This window comes from Macaca fascicularis, chromosome 16 (genome assembly GCF_037993035.2).
Source record: "Macaca fascicularis isolate 582-1 chromosome 16, T2T-MFA8v1.1".
In the NCBI taxonomy this organism is placed as follows: Eukaryota; Metazoa; Chordata; class Mammalia; order Primates; family Cercopithecidae; genus Macaca; species Macaca fascicularis.
The window spans coordinates 40,753,650-40,773,651 of NC_088390.1; the positions used below are offsets into that span (position 1 = coordinate 40,753,650).

General features: G+C 48.7%; 1 protein-coding gene across 1 annotated transcript in view; it reads right to left on the bottom strand.

Annotated features, from left to right (window-relative positions):
• The window catches only part of CCL1 (C-C motif chemokine ligand 1), a 77,260-nt gene extending 57,559 nt beyond the window's left edge, over positions 1-19,701 (bottom strand). The window contains exon 1 of the transcript XR_012426403.1: positions 19,510-19,701. The gene's annotated coding sequence lies outside the window, so the exon portion shown is untranslated. The remainder of the gene's footprint in view (positions 1-19,509) is intronic.
• Positions 19,702-20,002: the final 301 nt, after the last annotated feature.

A 20,002-nucleotide genomic window follows, 5' to 3' on the forward strand; every position in this document is an offset into this window, starting at 1 on the left:
ACAACCTCTGTCTGGGAGGGTAGGCGGAGGAAGAACCAGCAGAGGCCCAGAAAGGCCAGATCATCTCTCCAGGCCTCCATGCCTTGGAAAGGAGAGTTCTTGTGTCTCCTTATTCCTGACAACAGCCCTTGGCCCTAATGTCTCCAGTGCTTCCCAAAGACTGGGATTATGGGAGGCAAAGCACTGGGCGGATTGCTCTCGACATCTGCCCCTGGGTCTTTATGGCAGCCTCTCCTCTGGCCTCTCTGAGGGAAGACTCCTGCTAGCAACCCCCAGCGGGCTAGCAACCCCACAGCTCTCGTGCTAAAGCCAGTCCCTCTGCCTTACAAGACCCTGCTGACCCAGCTCCCCTCTCCCTACTCTTCCTCATCCTGGTTGCAGAGAGCCTGCCAAACACAAGGTGGCCACAGATTCTATCTTCCAAACTGGGACACATTGAAGACCAGAGGGGACACAATAGTAGTTATGTGGGAACACCTTGTGTAAACTGAGGCTGCCCCAGACACACCTGGACCTCTGCTCTTCCTGGCCAAGCCAGGTTCTTTTGTGACATGATTTGAGTAATGTTTCCATCATCTATTTTTTTCATCCCTCTTCTTTCTACCTGGCAAATCCCTATTCGTCCTTCAAGAAAAGTTGAAACCTCACAGTTTCTAAGAAGTAAAGCCTTCCTTACCTCTCAAAGACAAGTTTAATTACTTTTGCCTCTACACCCAAATGGTTTGGCTAATACCTTTATTATAGCACCTGACACTTTTCTTGGCTCACAGCTTCCCAACTTTGGCACTGATTGATATTTGGGGCCAGATAATTCTTTGTTGCAGGAAGATGTCCTGTGCATCACAGAATATTTTGTAACATTCCTGGCCTCTACCCACCAGATGCCAGTAACAACCCACGCTACCCCCATCTGATTGTAGCAACTGGAAAAAAATGTCTCCAGATACTAACCAAATCATCCCCAGCTGAGAACCACTGTCTTAATGTGTTTGTGCATCTTTTTTTACACTATGTGGTGATTTCTGAGAGAATATTTTATTATCTTCTGTGCTTGTCAGTTCCCAGCACAGAGTAGGTGCTTAGTAGAAACTGTCTGCTGAATGAATGAGTGACTTGAACAAGAAGAAACGCAGAAAGGTGGCTGGGGTGCCAGCTCGGTTGGATGCATTCTCAGTCATGACCACTAGAGGGCAGAAAAGGCCTGCCAAAAGCGTAGAACTGTGTCCAGGAAAAAGGAGATCCCAATGCCAGAGCCAGGGGTCCTTGCCTGGCTCTGGGGACTGTGGTGACAGGGCCACAGTCTCTCCTGATGGTTCCTCATCATCTCCCTGACCTATAAATTTTGCTGTTCCCAGGACTCAGTGCTCAGACCTATTCTCTATTTCCTATCTATTCTCCTCCTTGTGTGTTCTCATCTAGGATCATGATTTTAAAAATCATCTACAGGCTGATAACTCCCAACTTTACATTTCTAACCCAGACATCTCCTCAAATGCCATACATGTATTTCAATCACCTACCTGAATCTCCATGTGGAGATCTAATTAAAAGGCCTCTGAACCTTAACACAACCAAACCTGAACTCCTGGCGTCCTTCCCTTCCCTCCTCCCCAAACTCACTCCATCCCAGTCCTCACCATCTCAGCAAATGGTGACTCCATCCTCCCAATGGTCCAGGCCTAAAACCTTGGCCTCACTTTTCCTCTCACTAACCTACATTCAGTCTGTCAGCAGATACTCCAGGATCTACCTCTAACTCACATGAACATCTTATCTGTGCTAAGACCTTGGCGCAGGCCACCATCATCTGTCACCTGGGCTATCTATGGCAGCAGCCTCCAGACTGGTCCCCTGATTTCACCTCTTGCCCTTTGTCTATTCTCATGGCAGCTGAAGAAATCCTAAGCCATGAGGACTTTGGTCCTATCACTTCTCTAGTGAAGAGTCTGCCAATGGCTTCCATCTCTCTCAGACAATGACCAAAGATCTTACAAGGCCAACAGGGCCCACCGTGCTCCACTCCCTCCATCATCGCCTCTCTGACATCTCCAACCACCCCCGGCCCGCACCCCAGCACTCTGGTTCCCTCAGCCTCCAGACATGCCCAGCAGAAGCCTGCTTCATGTTTATTCCTGATGTTCCATGAACCTTCCCCAGCTTCCCCTCCCAGCCCTGCTTCTTGGCTTATTTTCTTCCACAGCAGTTATGCCAAACTGATCTACTAGATGTTTTAGTTTCTTATCTGTTGCCTTTCTTTGTCCAATTGTGGTCTCACTAGGGAAAGGAATTTTTTTTTAGTCTAATTTGTCCACTGCCGTCTCCCCAGGGCATGGCACGCAGTAAGTGATCAATACGTAGTTGTGGAGTGATGAATGGGTGAATGAAGAGAGTGAGTGGTGACAAGTCCTGGGTTCACCAGGGAGAAATCCATTCTCAGCCCAGTTGGCTTTCCTATGAAGAGGATCTTCCAGGAAAGAGTTGACTTTGTCCAAAACAGAACACAGAATTTCTCTGGAGATTGAGAAAAGTGGAGGGAGGGAGACTGACAGTTATTGGACACCTATTAGGGTTAAGAGGATGGACTCTGGAGCCCAACACATTGGGCTTAAATCCCGGTTTCACCACTTACTTCTTGTGGGACTGCAGGCAAGTCCGTTAATATCTTCATGCCTCAGTTTCACAACTGGAAGTTGAGGATAGTAATAATACCAGCCTAGTAGGGCTGTTATGAGGATTAAGTGAGTTGATATATGCAAAGCACCCAGAATAATGATTGACACACAGCAAGAGCTCTCTAAAGATCAGTTACCACTGTTGTGTACTTTACATATCCCATCTGATGCTTATAATGACACTGTTGATTAAATAATGTTACTAGCCCATTTTGCAGGTGAGAATGTTGACACTCAAAGGCAAATAGTTGCTTATCCGAGATCTCACGGATAGTGAGAGATGACCGCAATGCAGCTCTTTCTGACTTCATTCCCATCAAAATGGGTGTGGGTGTCCCCTGAGCTTCTCCCTCCTCTCATCCCTCATTCTGGTTTCTGCTGCTGCCACCACCATCAAAGTAGCCTGTGCTTAACAGCCCCTGCTTTTTAACTCCAGCCCAAGGGAGAACAAAAACTCTTTCTGTCTCTACCAGCACCAGCAAATCAGGCTGCATCTTAAAGAGAACTGTGATAAACATCAAAGCAGCCAGGTTCCTCAGGTGGCGGATTCTGATCCTAAGCTGACACTCCTCCCTACCAGCCCCCGTCCCCAGGAAGAAGACGCCACCAGCCCACAGGCAGACAGTACCTGTCCCTGCTGCACTTGGTACCCATCCCCTTCCCAGGCACTCCCCGGCCAACTGAGAATCAGTGGGTCCAAGATGGAGCTGGAGTCAGTATTTTAGCAGACTCCCAAGGCAATTTTTGTCTTGGGGAAGTTCGAAAACGACTGGCATAGACCTTAAGGGCATGGACTCTGGAATCAAACTGCCTAGGGTTCAGACTCTAGCTCCATCCTTTGCTGTGTGACCCTGGACAGGTTTCTAGACCTCTCTGAACTTCTATTTTCTTCTATGTGAGTTGTGGGTAATAAAACTGTCTAGCTTATAGAGTTCAGTGAGGATTAAATGAAATCATGCATGTAAAGTGCTTAACACAAGAGCCAGCACTCAACACACATTATTATGGTCAATATTGTTGTTTTTAGTATTATCCAAAGTGAAGCAGCCCAGATTTTCAGATTCCCTTTGGCCCAAAGCTCAGTGCAGATGCCTTCACACGTTGAGGGAGAGCTGACACACATAGTTACTCCGGTCATGTCTCCCCGGAACTCACAGACCCCACATAACTAGAACTGCACATGCAGTAAGGTGGGGGACAGCTTCGACACTCCAGCCCCTGCACTGAGGTGGAAAGTTACACAGTGGAGTGAGGCCAGCACTGGGCCCAGAGCCTGGCACAAAGGCCAGGTTCCTGGGAGGGCCTGAATAGCACCTCTTGGCCTTGGGGAGCCGGGGCTAGATGCTGCTGACCAACTGCAAATGCAACCTCTTTACCTGGAGTCACACAGCCCTTCAGGAAATCAGAGGTGCTGGGCCTCAGAAGATGCTGGCCCTCGCTTTGGGACTAGATGACACTCGGGAAGAAAACAGAGAGAAACTGACTTCCTGACGGGCATGGAGGCCGCCTCCTGCCACCTCCTGTCCACCCCCAGGGTGGCCTGCTCTGACTCCGCCCCTCCTTCAGGAAGAGCAGAGGTGACCACTTATTGGGGTGAGAAGGTGCAGGGCGGGCAGCCAGGTAGAGCAAAAAGAGCCTCAGACAGCGAGTAAGAGCCGAGACAGAAGGATGGCGGGTCAGAGAGTGTGAGAGGGAGAGGAGGAGAGGAGGAGGAAGCAGCCCACGCCCAGCCCCAGCCTAGCATGCAACACCGCTCCTGCAGCCTGCCCACTTCTCTCCTCTGCTCCTGAGAACGCCTGCCATTCGCTACTGGGCCCTCCTCTCCCTCTAGTCCAGGTGGTTCCCTCATGCTGTTCCCTTGACAGGAACCCCTTTCCTCAAAAATCCTCTTTTACTGACTTGTCTAATTCCCGCTTGTCTCTTGGATTTGGCCTGACATCACGCTCTGCAGAGCCTCCCTGGGTGCTGCCTTCCCCGGTCTGGTTGGGGGTCTTGTGGGTGACGCCAGCAAGCCGTACACCAGACAACCCCTGCCCTGCCCCCATAACAGTGTTTCCTGAGGACCAGAACCACCTCTTTGCGGGGCACCTCCTCACTCTAGACCGCGGAGAAGAGATGTGCTCTCTCCCCGCCTCATCCCAGCACCTCCCAGAGCCCGGCGCTCCCAGCTACTAATAGAAGTTCCCAGAAGGGAACCCTCGCCGGATGCCACTCATCTGGCTTCTCCGTAGCACCTGAGCCTAAGCCCTTCCTACACCACAGGCCACATTCCCTCTGTTCACTCTGCTGCTCGTCCCACCAAGCCCCCAAACCCAAAGCTGCAACCCCTCAAACTCTACACAAGTGAACTAATGGAGGGGGGGTCCCAAGGTTGGGGAAGAAGTGACCTGAGATGCAAGGAGAGGGGCCTGAGACCCAGGGAGGCCCCAGGGAGCAGCTGGGAACATCTGGGTGAGAGAAAGAGGTGGGGGAGGAGGAGAGGGGCAGGAGCACAGAGGGACCGCCAGCTGAAAGAGCCGATCCGCAGAGCTGCAGCCAGCAGGGCCTGGAGACATCAGACCTGGCAGCTAAAATGCCCCATGAATATTTAACAGCCGTCAATATTTAATTAGTGCAGACAGATTAACTCTGAAATCACACACACTTGGGCTGGGCTCCCCCACTCCTGGAGGGGGAGTCAGAAAGAGAGGGGTGGGCGGAGGGAGAGGCTCTGCTCATCACCGTACGGCCCCTAGCCTGCTCACCTTCCCCTCCCTACAACCCCAGCCACCTCCCCCTGCAAAGAGCGGGCGACACTCACAAGTCAGAGGGGCAGCGACACCCTGAGAAGCCAAGGGGAAGGTCTGCATCTCCAGAGGTTTTGGGTACAGTGGGGTGAGGACAGTGCCAGGCAGAGGGGCCAGGTCAGCAGCTGGGGCAGGAGAAGGCCCTTTCCACCGCAGCTCCACCAGCTCTGCCGAGGGTGCGCTCCACGTCAGCAGCACCGCACAGAGCCTGCCAGACCCCAGCCTGACTTGCAGGAGCAGGTGTCTTGGTGTAATTACTTCTGTGCCTGTGCCATGCCTGGATTATGCTGTTGATCGCATCAGCAGTGGGACCAAGAGTCTTTTTATTCTCTTCTTGTTTCTTTGAGTTTTATCACATCTTCTGCCGCTTTTTTATTTAATGGAGTATCCCTGGACTTCATCATCTGGTCATAAATTGCCACGGTTGATGCCTTTTCTAAAAAAAATAAAAAACATTTGGCCCAGGACTTGTAAAATGTCCGAGCCAGGCCTGGACTCTGCCCGCCTCTCCATGCTGGAGTTTACATTCCAACACAAAGAGGGTCTTAGGTTCCAGAAACAACCCAGCTTGCTTTATGACCTTGTGCCCTTGCACATCCTGTGCATTCTGCCTTGAGCACCCTGCCCCTTCCTCCTCCTTCAAGACTTGACTCAGAGTCCTTTTTCCTCCAGGATACTTTCACTGACGTCCTATCTCATAACAATTTGTTTGCTTTCCTGACCCCCCCAGGATGAGTACCTCAAAGAGAGAAATCAAAACCTGTAAATACATCCTGCTTAACCTTGGAATGGGCATCTAGAGGGTGCTCAGTGATCTTCTTTTAACTTTAATGAATTAAAGTAAAAAGAGATTTCACATAGGGACTGGAGAACTGTCAAAGCACGTTGTGTAGATGGCTTATGTATCCGTTAGCTATGGCTGTGTAACAGTCACAAAAGTCTCAGTGGTGTAGGTAAATTAGCCTTCATTCTCAAATGTATTCAAGTCTGTTATGGCTTGGGTGATCTCAGTTCAGCCAGGCAATTCTGCTTCAAGCCACGGCCCTGCTTCTCACTGCAAGATGGAGGGTTGACTGGAAGAGCTTGCTCCAAGCATCTGTCACCCACCCTGGGCTGGCGGGCTAGCTGGGGTATGCTCATTTTATGGCAGTGGGAGAGGTACAATAGGAGATGCCCAAACACATAAAAACTTCTGTCATATTACTAACATCTCCTTTACCAAAGCAACTCACATGGTCAAGCACAAAGTCAGGAAGCAAGGAAGTAAACTGGACATGAGAAGACATCATGAAAAGGGTTAGGGGAGGGGGTATAAAGAAATGGGCCAGTATTTTAATGGATCACAGGTAGGTTCCTGTCACCCCACGCACAAGATCCCAGAATGACAGGACCCCAGCGGGACAGGAAAGAGAGGAATGAATGGGCTCACACCTGTAGTCTCACGAGCTTCTCCTTCCCATCTCCTCCCCACCCTTTTTTCCCAGGGCATCTGGGTGAACAAAACAGCAACAGAGACAAAATAAGAGTTTATAGAAGACACTGATGTGAGCCACAGGTTATGGTACCAAAAGCAGAGAGAAGGGGACAGAGCCGATGCTAAGAATCCAAGCCAAAGACAGACATTGTCTTTGTTGGAAGATAGAAGCCAGGGACAAGGACAAATGACGAGCTTTGGCCATGCAGTGCGGGGAACGAAGCCTTAGCCCTCAAGTCAGCAGGCCTGGCTATGGCTGTTTCCCACCGGTATGATAAAGACTTTGGACTATAAGAAACTGAGAACCCCAATGACCCTGATGTCATCATTCCTCAACCTCTGCCTTGTTTCCTTCTCCTCAACAGGCACATTCTGAAATCTTCTCTAAACCCCTCACAGTCAAAATGAGACCGCCTTTGGTCTGTGTCATTAGACTCCCAAGGCTTCAAGGCAAAGAAGGATCGTCGGAAGTAGGTCATTGGCTGATAGGTGGTTGTCTTTCCTTATGAGATGTGGAATTCAATATTTAGGGTTAGAATAAGCAGCTGGTAGATGGAAAAGAATCCTCTTGGGAATCAGAAAAATATGGGTTCAAGTTCTAGCACCACCATCTGCTAGTTGAGTCATCTTGGAGAATCACATAAACTCTGAGCCTCAGCTTCCCTGCCTGTCAAATGGGTTGACCGTAGGAACCACTCGGAGCTGCAGAGGTGGGGATTAAATGACTGAAGGTGTGTAACACGCTCAGCCTGGTGCCTGGCCCAACAAAGGAGCTCAAACTGTACCACTTCCTCTCCCTTTTTTATCCCAAGCTCCTGAATCTTCATTGATTCTGCCTCCCCCACCCCCAAAACCTATGAAATTAAAATTCCTGCCAACAGTTTAATAATTTCCTCAGCTAATTCCCTTCAGACCCCAAGGCCTATATCCGGACATGGTGATTTGGTCCAGGTAGGCATCATCCAAATGTTCTAAGTACTCTCTCTCCTACCTTTAATCAACTGTGTTGACAAGCCTTCTGTCCCTTTCTAATTGCCCATCCTAGGATTTTTTTCTTTTCCTTGTTAAAGACCAATATTACAAAGCACTTCAGCAGCTCAGCCATTTTTATCATCATCATTAATTTTATTTCCCTTCTCATTTATTAATGGGCCAGGCGGCTTTCAAGTATCTCTTTTCCCCTGATGTATTTGTAAAACGCCCTTCTTATTCCCTTTGGCGGCCCCAAGGCTCTCTGCAGCTTTTATTTCTTCCCTTGGCTGCCCTTCTGTTTCTCTGAAGCCTTTGCTGACTCCAGATCTTCCCTTTGTGCCCCCCACCCATCTTCCTCGGCCCTCCACCTCCGCTCCTTCCCTCCCTCCCTCCTCAGACTTGGTTGCAGGCCTGGTCTCTAAGCCTGTCTCCCTGTTGAGGCCCACAGGGCTCCAAGAGCAGCAAGGGTTTGCCAGGCTCCTACCCCATCCCTATTCTGCTCACACTCTGTGAGTAGAGAGAAGCTTTTATCCATGTAGGGGATCAGGAGGAAGGGACCAGAAAAGCCTAGGTCCCGCTTTTATTCTCCCCCACCCCACCATCCCCTTACCTCTGAGAACTCCAGATTAAGGGCTCCATACACAAGGGGCATCCATTCATTCATTTATTTAAAACAACATCATTGAGGTATAATTTACATACAATACAATTCATCCATTTTTGTTTGTTTGTTTGTTTTGAGATGGAGTCTCACTCTGTCTCCCAGGCTGGAGTACAGTGGAGGATCTCCGCTCACTGCAAGCTCCGCCTCCTGGGTTCACGCCATCCTCCTGCCTCAGACTCCAAAGTAGCTGGGACTACAGGTGCCCTCCACCACGCCCAGCTAGTTTTTTGTATTTTTAGTAGAGACGGGGTTTCACCGTGTTAGCCAGGATGGTCTCGATCTCCTGATCTTGTGTTCTGCCCACCTCGGCCTCCCAAAGTGCTGGGATTACAGGCCAGAGCCACCGCGCCGGGCCATAATTCACCCATTTTTAAGCATTTAATTATTAAATCCAATGATTTTTTAGGAAATCTGCCAAGTTGTGCAACCATCACCAACCATCTAGCTTTAGAACATTTTTATCACCTTCATTTACAGTTAATTCAACCTCCCACCTCCATCCCTAGACGACCCCTAATCTGCTTTCTCTCTCTCTAGATTTGCCTTTTCTAGGACATTTTATATGAGTGGAATCATACAATATACTTTTTGTGTGTGTGTCTGCCTACTTTCATGTAGCACATGTTTGAGGTTCATCCACGTTGTAGCATGCGTCAGTATTTCATTCTTTTTGATTGCTGAACAAGATCCCATTATATGGATATACCACATTTTTTTAACCATTCTCCTGTTGATGGACATTTGAATAGTTTCCATTTTGGGGGATTATGAATAAAACTGGTGTGAGTATTTGCATACAAGTCTTTGTGTGGATAAAAGGCTTCATTTCTCTTAGGTGTATACCTAGGAGTGGAATTGCTGGGTTGTATAGTAAATTTATGTTTAATTTTTTAAGAAACTGCCAAACTGTTTTTGGAAATTGGCTGCACCATTTTACAATCCAGCCAGCAATGCATGAGGGTCCCATTTCATCCCATCCTTTCTAGCACTTGTCACTGTATGTCTTTTTGATAATGACCACTCGAGTACTATGAAGTGGTATCTCGCTGTGGTTTCGATTTGCATTTCTTAATAACTAACAGTGTCGAGCAGCTTTTGGTGTGCTTAATTCATTCATTGTCTCAACGAATATTTATGGGGTACCTCGTATGTGCCAGAACTGTTCTAGGGACCAGTGAGCACATAGATAAAATTTTGTAGGGCACTCATATTCCTGTTGGAGAGACAGACGATACACAAGACAATATATACATACAATATCAGATAAGGACAACTGCCAGGCCAGGGAGAAAAAAGATAAAGCAGAGGAGGGGTGTATGAAATGTCAAAGGGTTGAGATTTCAGGAAAGGGAGTCACAAAGACCTCACTGCATCAAGACCTGAAGAAACCGAGGGAGGTCATCATGGGAGCATCTGGGAGAGGAGTGATTCAGGGAAAGAGAACACATTCCAAAGGCCCCGAAGGCAGAAGCAGGACCTTCAAGGACTAGCCAGGAGACCATGCGTGAGAAGAAAAGGAAGAAAGTACCAGACGATAAAGTCAGAGAGGAAAGAGGGAGCCAGACCTTGTGGAGTCCTATCAGTCTTGGTAAGGTGTGCATGCGTGCATGCATTTGCACGTGTGTAACAGAGAGAAGGGAAGTCATTGAAAGGTCTGGAGTTGATTAGCAACACAATCTGGCCTGTGTGTTAACAGAGTTGCTCTGATGGAGAATGGACCATGATGCCGGGTGCAGAGACAGAGTAGAAACTAGGACAGCGGGGAGCTCAGTTAGGAGGCTCTTCGGTGACCCACCACACAGAGATGATGGTGGCTCAGACCAGAGTGGGGTAGCAGGAATGGTGGGAGGTGCTTGGATTCTGGAAATATTTTAGATGCAGAGCTGGCAGAATTTGCTGGCTGATTATAGTCTGGGAGGAAAAGAGAAGTCATGAATGACCCCAAAGTGTTCAGCCTGAGCTCCCCCACCGCCCCCGCCGACAAAATGGACTAGCCATTCACTGAGACAGGGACAACTGCAGGAAAAGCAGGTCTGGAAAGGCAGGGTCAGCAGCTAAGCTTAGAGCACGTGGCACGAGACACCCAGGAGGCGGCCTAAAGAGACGCTGAGTCGACTGATGGATATACAGATCCCGAGGTCAGGCGCACATCCCAGAATCATCAGCGTATAGCTGGCATTTTAAGCCATGAAACACAGCAGGCTGGGAATCAAAGGATTACTTCATTAGCATCTGAGGCAGTGCTCAATAACCCCCATGAAGGTGTTTCTTGGATAACTGAGCTGGAGAACATGGCTGAGCCTGGAGGTCTAACCAGACTTCGATTTCCTCCCCTGATTCTGAAAGCAGGCCTGACTTATCCACCTGACATGGGGTCTAGAGGAGGAGGCCAGGCCTTCCTCTTTGGGACCTGCCTTGTCTTCTTGCCAACTTTATGTGGAACTCAGAAATAGGGCCTGCCTTGGGATGTGTCCATGAGGATTGCTAGGGGCTGAACTGAGTCCTCAGTCCAAATTCATATGCTGAAGCCCTAATCACCAATGGAACTGTATAGTGAGATAGGGCCTATAGGGAGGCAATTAAGGTTAAATGAGAGGATTAGGATGGGGCCTGATAATACAGGATTCTTATTTTTATAAGAAGAGACACCAGAGCTCTTTTGCTCTCTCTCTCTCCCACCCTTCCCATGCCCCCCACCCCCCACCCCTCACCATGTGAGCTCACAGGTAGAAGACTGCCATTTGCAAGCCAGGAACCAGATCAGCCAGGAACTTGACCTTGGCCTCCCAGCCTCCAGACTCTGAGACACAAATTTCTAAGGTTTAAACCACTCAGTCTTTGGCATTTTGTGACAGCAGTCTGAGCAGTTTAAGACAAAGACACACACAGACCCAGAGGGAATGTTACACCTCGGCACAGGATATCTGCCTACTTTCTAATGTTCCCAGGAGAGTCCAGAATTTGACCTGTCACTTTACAACTCCTCTTCCTTTGTGGTGGAAGGAGGGAAAGGAAAAGTGGAGAGTGAGAAACAAGGTTGCAGTTCCTTCCCCAGCAAAACTGTCTCAACAGAAAGAAGGAAATAGGGGGCCGGACGAGGCGGCTCACGCCTGTAATCCCAGCACTTTGGGAGGCCGAGGCAGGCAGATCATGAGGTCAGGAGATGGAGACCATCCTGGCTAACACGGTGAAACCCTGTCTCTACTAAAAATACAAAAAATTAGCCAGGCATGGTGGCGGGCACCTGTAGTCCCAGCTACTCAGGAGGCTGAGGCAGGAGAATGGCGTGAACCCAGGAAGCGGAGCTGGCAGTGAGCCGAGATCGCGCCACTGCACTCCAGCCTGGGTGACAGAGCAAGACTCTGCCTCAAAAAAAAAAAGAAGGAAATAGTCTCTTTATAGAACCAATAGTGGTTTTGGCAAAGCAAGAATGACTAATTTTGTCCTGTCTCCCATCATATCTACCATAGCAGTGTTACTAATGTTACTAGGTCATATCCCTAACTACTATTGTTACTAGTGTTACTACCTCATAGCCCCTACCCTGCCCAGGAGCACATGCAGCCTCTGCACCCAGGCTTCTGACCTTGCAGCATCCACCAGTAATGCAGGAAGCTCCAGCCCTGACTCTTGGCCATAGCAGATGGAAGCCCCTGCACTCCTCAGTCTCCATTACGCTCTCATGGATCCCCTTAGCATCCACTGTGACTGATCTCTCTGACACATCCTCCTTACCTTGCTTTTTGAACTTGGCTCTCATCATTGACTTTCCCAGCCCTAGACATTTGGCAGGCTTTTTCCCATGATTTGAGCTTTTCCCGTATCTGAACTGTCTCAGGACACTCTGGGGATTCATCATCTTTCTCTTCCATCCTTCTACCCTTCAACTCTTTCACCAGCCATGGACTGCATGTTTGTGCCCACCCCCCAACTCACCCCCTTCAACTTCTGTTGAAGCCCTAATCCCTGTGTGATGGTATTTGGAGGTGGGGCCTTTGGGAGGTAATTAGGTCATGAGGGTGGAGCCCTCATAAATGGGATTAGTGCCTTGATAGGAACAGGCCAAAGAGCTCACTCTCCTTCCACCATGTGAGGGCACAGCAAGAAGATGGCTGCCTATAAGCAAGGAGGAAGGCGCTCATCAAGAACCCAGCCCTGCTGGGACCCTAGCTAGGACTTCCAACCTCCAAACTGTGAAAAATAAATGTTTGGTGTTTGTTTGTTTGTTTGTTTGTTTTTGAGACAGAGTCTCACTCTTTTTGCCCAGGCTGGAGTGCAGTGGCATGTTCTTGGCCCACTGCAACCTCTGCCTCCTGGGTTCAAGCAATTCTCCTGCCTCAGCCTCCTGAGTAGAGTAGCTGGGATTACAGGCACCCACCACCACACCCAGCTAATTTTAGTATTTTTTTAGTAGAGACAGGGTTTTGCCATGTTGGTCAGACTGGTCTCGAACTCCTGACCTCAGGTGATCTGGCCCGCCTTGGCACCCCAAAGTGCTGGGATTACAGGCGTGAGCCACCACACCCAGCCAAATGTTTGGTGTTTAAGCCACCCAGGATACAGAAGTTTGTTGTAGCAGCCTAAGCTAAGACACCCCCTCCTCTTCACACCCACCTCCCCTTCACACCCACCACCTAATTTGAGCCTATGAGATTGTATATGGAGTCTTTATAGGACTGAACATGCTTCAAACCAAGTCATCATACAGACACAGAAAAGCAAAAAGATATGATCTTGTAAAAGAAATGTCTCCTTCTCCCAAATTACCAGGTATGTGGAATATAATATATGTTATCTTATGAACACTTTTAAAAATATTATTAAATTTTAACACAGATTGAGGTATTTGAATTTCAAAGACTATCCGTGCAAAGCAGAAAAAAAAGTCCCAAGATTGGGAAAGGAGTTGATACAAATGATAACTGACAAAGTATAGCCCAGTGGTTCTCAGACTTGAGGATTTTGTCGTTCAGCAATTTTATTTTTTGTAGTAGCAAAAAAGGAGGTTGACACATACATCATTGGTATGAATGGAGAAGGAAGAAAATAAAAGCCATAAGTGTGAGTGAGATGACAGGGAACAAGCTAAGGAGTTTGTTGTGGTTTATATATATACTTTTAAGTTCTGGGATACATGTGCAGAACGTGCAGGTTTGTTAGTATACATTGATGGGTGCAGCAAAATCTTTAAAGAGAAAATTGGAGGATTCACATAGCATTGCCAGCTTTATATAGTGCCAAGTGTAGATACCCGAGAAATCAACTCGAGTCTACAATCACTATCTTTTCATAGGTTACAGGATATTTTCAAATCAACAAGGCAGGAAAGATATAACTCCAGGAAAAAAGGACAATCCTGTTGAAAATGAATAAATTTAACTTTATGAAAGACTCACTCATGTTTTTCTCATTTCTCCACAAGCTGATGAAAACTTTGGCACGAAGCTCTGGAATGCCGAAGTTAAACACATATTAATTCCCACAAAATATGCAGTCTCATAAGTCTTCGAGCCTCACCCAGATGCTGTGTTGCCTTTTAGAATCTGCATGCACATTGGAAAGGTCCCTTGATGACAGGGTGAGGGAAGGGAGCCTTATCTCACCCTGGGAGTCTTCTTTCCTTTAAGAACTGATTCCCTTTGGTTTTTTTAATGGGTTATTCTTGGTCTTCCCAAGACCAATTATTCTTGGTCTTCCCAAGTTACAAACAAGTTATTTTCCCATGACAATTTTCTTTTCTTTCGCAGGTTTCTGATAAGACCCAACATTCTAAGTCACTGGTTGCTAGGTTTCCAAAAATAGCTACTTCTTGGTTAACATTAGTTAAGTTTTGGATCAAGGTGAAGCTGCTTTCTGTTGGGTTCTGCTTGTGTTGTCTTAGCTTTAGACAGGCAAACACCTAGTTCTCTATTCCCACGATTCTTATTGATCTATTCTATGTTTCACCATGATCCAGGTTGCTGTTCATAAGCGTGGTCAGCATACCTTCCTGGAGAAAAGCACACAGTGGGAACCAAAGGTACAAGGAAGGAAGTTGCTTTAGAATTTACAAAAGTCCAGCTGTCACAGAATGATCTGATTGCTGAGTCAGAAGGGACGTGAAACTCTCCAGGTCTTTCTGGGCCCGTGAAAAAGAAGCTTCTGAACTGAGAAAGAGGACCTGGCGTGCTCTAGAAGAGGTCAGGCTTCTGTGTGCTCTAGCCCTTGCTCCACTGGCCACAGGAGTCCAGCAAGTGACTTAACTTGAGTAACCTTGGTGTTAGCACCTCTAACAAAATACAATACCACCCGCCTCATGGGCCGTGTGAGCATGCAAGGGAGTCACACACGGCTCACTGACACTGGCCTGGTCCCAGCATGGGCTCCTTTCTTTCCTTCCCTGTTCCCTTGATTCCAGGGGAGCAAACTTGGAGAAGAGAGACTTGTTAAAGGCTCAAGGCCAACATCTAGACAAAGATGGGAAAGAGTCAAGAGTATCACAAATGGTTTGCCCCTGGGTCTGGCTGGCTTAAGTCACCAGGCTCTGTAGCACTGAGTTGGTTGCACATACCTGCCTCCTACATTGAGGTTCTCCTGTGATGCAGGGAGGTCCCTGCACTAACTGCAGGAACCTGGGTCAGGATGGTGCTCTCCTGCTTACACGCAGGGACTCCTGCAGGGCAGACGTTACCATCATCCACACTGCATACGGAGAGAAACAGAGAGGTCTGAAATTGGCCCAAAGTCACCAGCCGACACCTGAGAGACCACATTCAAAACGAGGGTTGTCCTTATTCCATGGACTTCCTAGGAATAAGGAGAATTCCTTATTCCTACGCCACTGCCTAGGAAAGGAGAATCTACGAGAGAGAAATGACCTACCAAGGACAGCCCTGTCCTCAAGGTTGCAGGCCAAGGAGAGAAACCTCTGAAGTGTTCAATGTGTTCCCAGGTTGAATGTGGGGACAGGGTGGGGGAGGCGTTCCTTGGGGAGGGTCCTAAATAGGTGTAGAATCAGATATGAGGAAGTTGAGATGTCATGGAAATGATGAGAGCCACTACTTTCTCTCCTCCCTCTCTTCTCTTCCTCTCCCTGTTTCTGTGTCTCCCCCCTTCCACCCTCCATCTCCTACCTCCTTTCCCTCTTCTCCCCTAGCCCTCCCTGTTCCCTCTCTTCCCACTCCCTGACCTCCGCAGAAGCACCAAGCAACCCACACACACTCCTCCACAGCTCCTCCTCTGCCCTCCTCTGCACGGCCTCCTCCTCCTGCTCACCGCGTGGCCCCAGAGAGCATTCTGCCACCTTCCATTCCTTCTGTCATCTTATCTCTTCTAATAATTGCACATTTCCCTGAGACAAATTCGAAGGCCAAGGAGAGATAAAATGAACTCTCAGTCAATAACCCCCTGAGCAAGTGTCTGTAAAGGATGCTTTCTTGACAAACTAGCAGGTCTTGTGTTCTTTGTGATTTCAAAAGAAAGTCATGCCACCTGTCCTCGATGGTTACAGAATTAATCCATTAGTCATCACTGAGTCCCAATTATATGCTTGACACTGAGCAGGGCACTTTACCTCTATAGTGGCATTTCATCCTTCCAATAATCCAGGAAGCCTCCCTCCCCACATTATACAGGAGAAGAAGTGAGGTGCAGAGAAGTTAAGTGATGTTCCCAAGGTCACAAAACAGCAAATAATGGAGACAAACATAGAAGTAGTTAATTAAAAAGAAGTTTCTACATGCTATCATTGAACTGCCTATAAGGCATTGAGGTATATCAGCCAGAACCTTGGATATAAGCAACAGAAGCATTCTAGCTCACTTAAGCAAAAGGAAACTTCTTGTTAAGCTATCTACACCTCAAAAGAATCTGCAGGAAGGCTGGAGAGTCAGACCTGGGCATGGGTGGGAACCAGGGCCACTTGGAAGGCCAGGTATGAAAACAGAGAAATCAAGACCTCTTTGTCCTGGGCCCTGTGCTATAGGGACATGAGCTCCCTGTATTTCAGAGGCTTGATGCCTCCTTCTTAACTCCAGAAGGCAGCTATGCTTGTTCACTTGCTGTCCTTTTGGTGATAGAATCACAGGCTCCAGGTTAGCATCCTATCAGATTGTAGCTGATGGGGAAGAAGTAATCCCCCAACACATTTCTACCAGGAGGGTGATACAGAGAAGAGAGCGTCAAGGAGGTTGGGGCAGGGGGACACAGATGACAGCAGGCTTTACAGAACAGCAAGTCTTAAACCAAGGCTGCAAAGGGGAGCCACGGAATCCTAATGACAGCTCACTGGGAGGACACGCACATTCTAAAAAAGCTGAGCTGAGCCTGCCTCACGCTTTAACACATTCCCTCCTCCGAGCAACCTGTTGAGGCAGGGACTGTTAGCACCCCATTGTAGAGGGAAGGAAACTGAGGTACAGAAAGCTGAAGTTTCTTACCCAAGACCACACAGGTGTAAGTGGCTGAGCTGGAATTCAGTCCAGGCCTGGCTGACTCCAGAATCTAAGCACTTAACTGCTCTGCTAGCAAATAATGCCTCACTATAATAGAGCATTACACATGTCAGAGTGCTCTCAGATCCATTATCTCAGTTCACACAGCAACTCTGCAAAGTAGATAGGGCAGGTGTGATGATGCACATTTCCCAGCTGAGCAAATGGGGCCCAGAGATGCTAAGTGACCTACAGAAGGTCACACAGCTGGTGAATGAGAGAGCCCGCCCTGCCACCTCCCGGCTCAGCACCCTCCTTGCTGCTAATATACTCCAGAGGACTCTGAGTGTTCAGTTGAAGAGAGGATCAGAGTTAGGGCAAGAAAGACATGCATTTCTAGATTCTGGTATTTAATTCCCAGGCAGGCCACCTCACCCTTCACCCCAAGAAGGCACCCAAGTGCCTTCAAGTGCCTGGTGCCCTGCCACCGCAAAATCTGGGCACAATTAAACACAAACAAGGGATTGTTGCCTAACAAATTAGCAACAGGTAAAAGCAATCAAGCCATCTGTTGCCTCCCACCACTGCTGCCTAATCCCCTTTCTCGGTGGTGTCCCCCGCTCTGCGCTCAAACACAAATTAATAAGCTGGCCTTTGCATATGTATTTGTGGCTTCAGGTGGGGAGAGAGACACATGAGCAGGTGGCGGGAATGCAGTCGCTGGAGATGCTCTGCTCATGCAAATGTCCTTAGGTAGGGAAGGAAGTCTGCTGAAGGGCAATGGGAGAGGGTCAGCTGACAGAGAGGATGAGCCCTGAGTGGCCCATGAAGGTGGGGCTTCCGGGTTAGCTCTCTGTTCCACGTGGAAGTGTCTCTACGCCTTGCTCATCCCTCTGAGGTCTTGCAGTCTCTCTGAGGTCTTGCGTCGCTGGTCCCATTCTCCATATTAAAAACACTGAGGCCAAGAGAGGCTATATGATCATCCCAGGGACAACAGAAGGCATGGACAAAGGCAGAAGTGAGCCCCAGACCCCCTGATGGTCAGCTTTCCTAGGAGCCGATCTTAGGCCACCTCTCAGAGTCTCAGTTTCCTCATTGCAAGTTTTTAAGATATGTAAGTGCACCAGCAATGCTTAGTTGGACTTGACCAGAATTAATATTAATTGTCACTATTACTTATTTCAACTTCTCACCATCCTTAGAAAGTAGACGTTACTATGCTCACTTCACAAAGGAAGAAACTGAGATTCCAGTGCAGTTAATTACAATTATTTGTTAATTGGTACTTACTGTGGTCTAGGCTGGGCTCAGGCTAACGGTAGGCACTTGGATGCAAAGATGTAAAGGGAAGGCCTTATTCCTGTCCTCACAGCACTGGCGAAGTCAGTTACAAGTGCTGCGGATTAAATAGTGGGTGGGAGCGGAGCACAGATAGGTGGATCAGGACTATGCAGCCTCTCTGAGGCCCAAAGGATGAAAAGGAACCAAGCAGACAAGAAGAAGGCAAGAGCGTTCCAGGAAGAGGAAACAGCATGTCAGAGGACCTGAGAAGGGAAAGGATTTGGTGTCTGGGCTCAGTGTTGCTGGCACCCAGAGCAAGAAAAGGGTTGAGCTGGTGGTTAGAGCCAGATCAGAAAGGGCCTGGCCAGCCTTAGTGGAAGCTTTGGATTTTCTCCTGTGTGTAGCAGGAGGAGGGCCACCCGATCAGTTAGACACCAAAGACAGGCTCCCTCCACTGCACCACACTGTCCCCTCACAGGGCTGCTCCTGCAGGAGTAAAGGAAGCTAGTGGTCGCCTCCTCGGAAAGCCTTCTCATAGCCCCAGATTGGGCCAGAGTGAGGACCCTGGAAGTTCCTAGACTAGGGTTTTCTTCTCCTGGTCACACAAGAGCCACCCAGAGCTAGGTCATTGTCTTTCCCATTTTAAAATCCCACGTTACTCAGGATAAGGACAGCAAAGGAGGAAAGGAGCCGCTTCTGGGCCACCAGAAGGGTGAGCTTGGGTTTGGGAGACACATCTCTAAGCATCCAGAAATGTGTCTGGGAGTGGGGACGGCAGAGCTCCCATGCTGTGATCTCACAGGGGGACAGGGCTGGGAAGTCCCTTGTAACTTCTGACATCCCAGCCCAGGTAGCGGCAATGATCTGGGCTCTGGAGTGCGCCCCATTCCTTGCTGTGTGACCTGGGGCCTTTCTAAACCTCCATGTGCCTTTGTTTCCCTGCTTGTAAAATGAACAGTCTCCCTCAAAGAGCGTTGGGGAATAGAAAACAGCTGCAGGCACCAAGCCAGATGTCTGCATTCAGTAGGTGGTCAGTCAATGCTGAGCGACATTAGCATTAATCTCCATCTGCTTCCAGGCCGCACCTCCTCCAGCCAGTCAGCATCAAACCCACATCTCCTGTTGTCCCAGAGCCTTGCTGCATCTGAAGTTTCCAATCCCTTGTTAAAAATAAGCTTCAAAACAAGCCAGAAGAGGAGGCGGGAAAGGAAAAAAAGAGAAGGAGAGAGGTGGAAGGAGCTTTGCTCACCTGAAGTCAGACCTCTAATTCTGCTGGTGGTCGGGGACAGCCCTGCCGCCAGTTTCTCTCACAAATCAAAGGGCTGTGGAGTAATCAACTGCAAAGTGCTGAGTTCTTTGAGGGTAGAAGCCAGAAAGGAAGCTCTTGTCCTTTGCAGCTCACAGGAGTGCCTTGAGGAGATGGGCTGGGCGGGCCTGTAACTGGAGCTGGGGGGAGAGGAAGGTGGTCAAGCTGGAGAAAGGGAGGAGAGTTGAGACCAATACCGGCTGTGCAGTCAGACCTGATCCTCCTGTGATTCCAGCCAGTTCCTCACTTCCTTAAGCCTCCGTCGTCTCATCTGTGAAATGGATCGACAGCAGCTGCCTGGCAGGCTTGTTGGGAGGAGGGTATTGAATACCAGATTCAGAGCCCTGTGCCCTGGGTGTGGCACACAGTGGGTGTGGCACACAGTAGGTGCAGCACACAGGAAGTGCTCCGTGAGTGTTGTTTCTCATTCATTCAC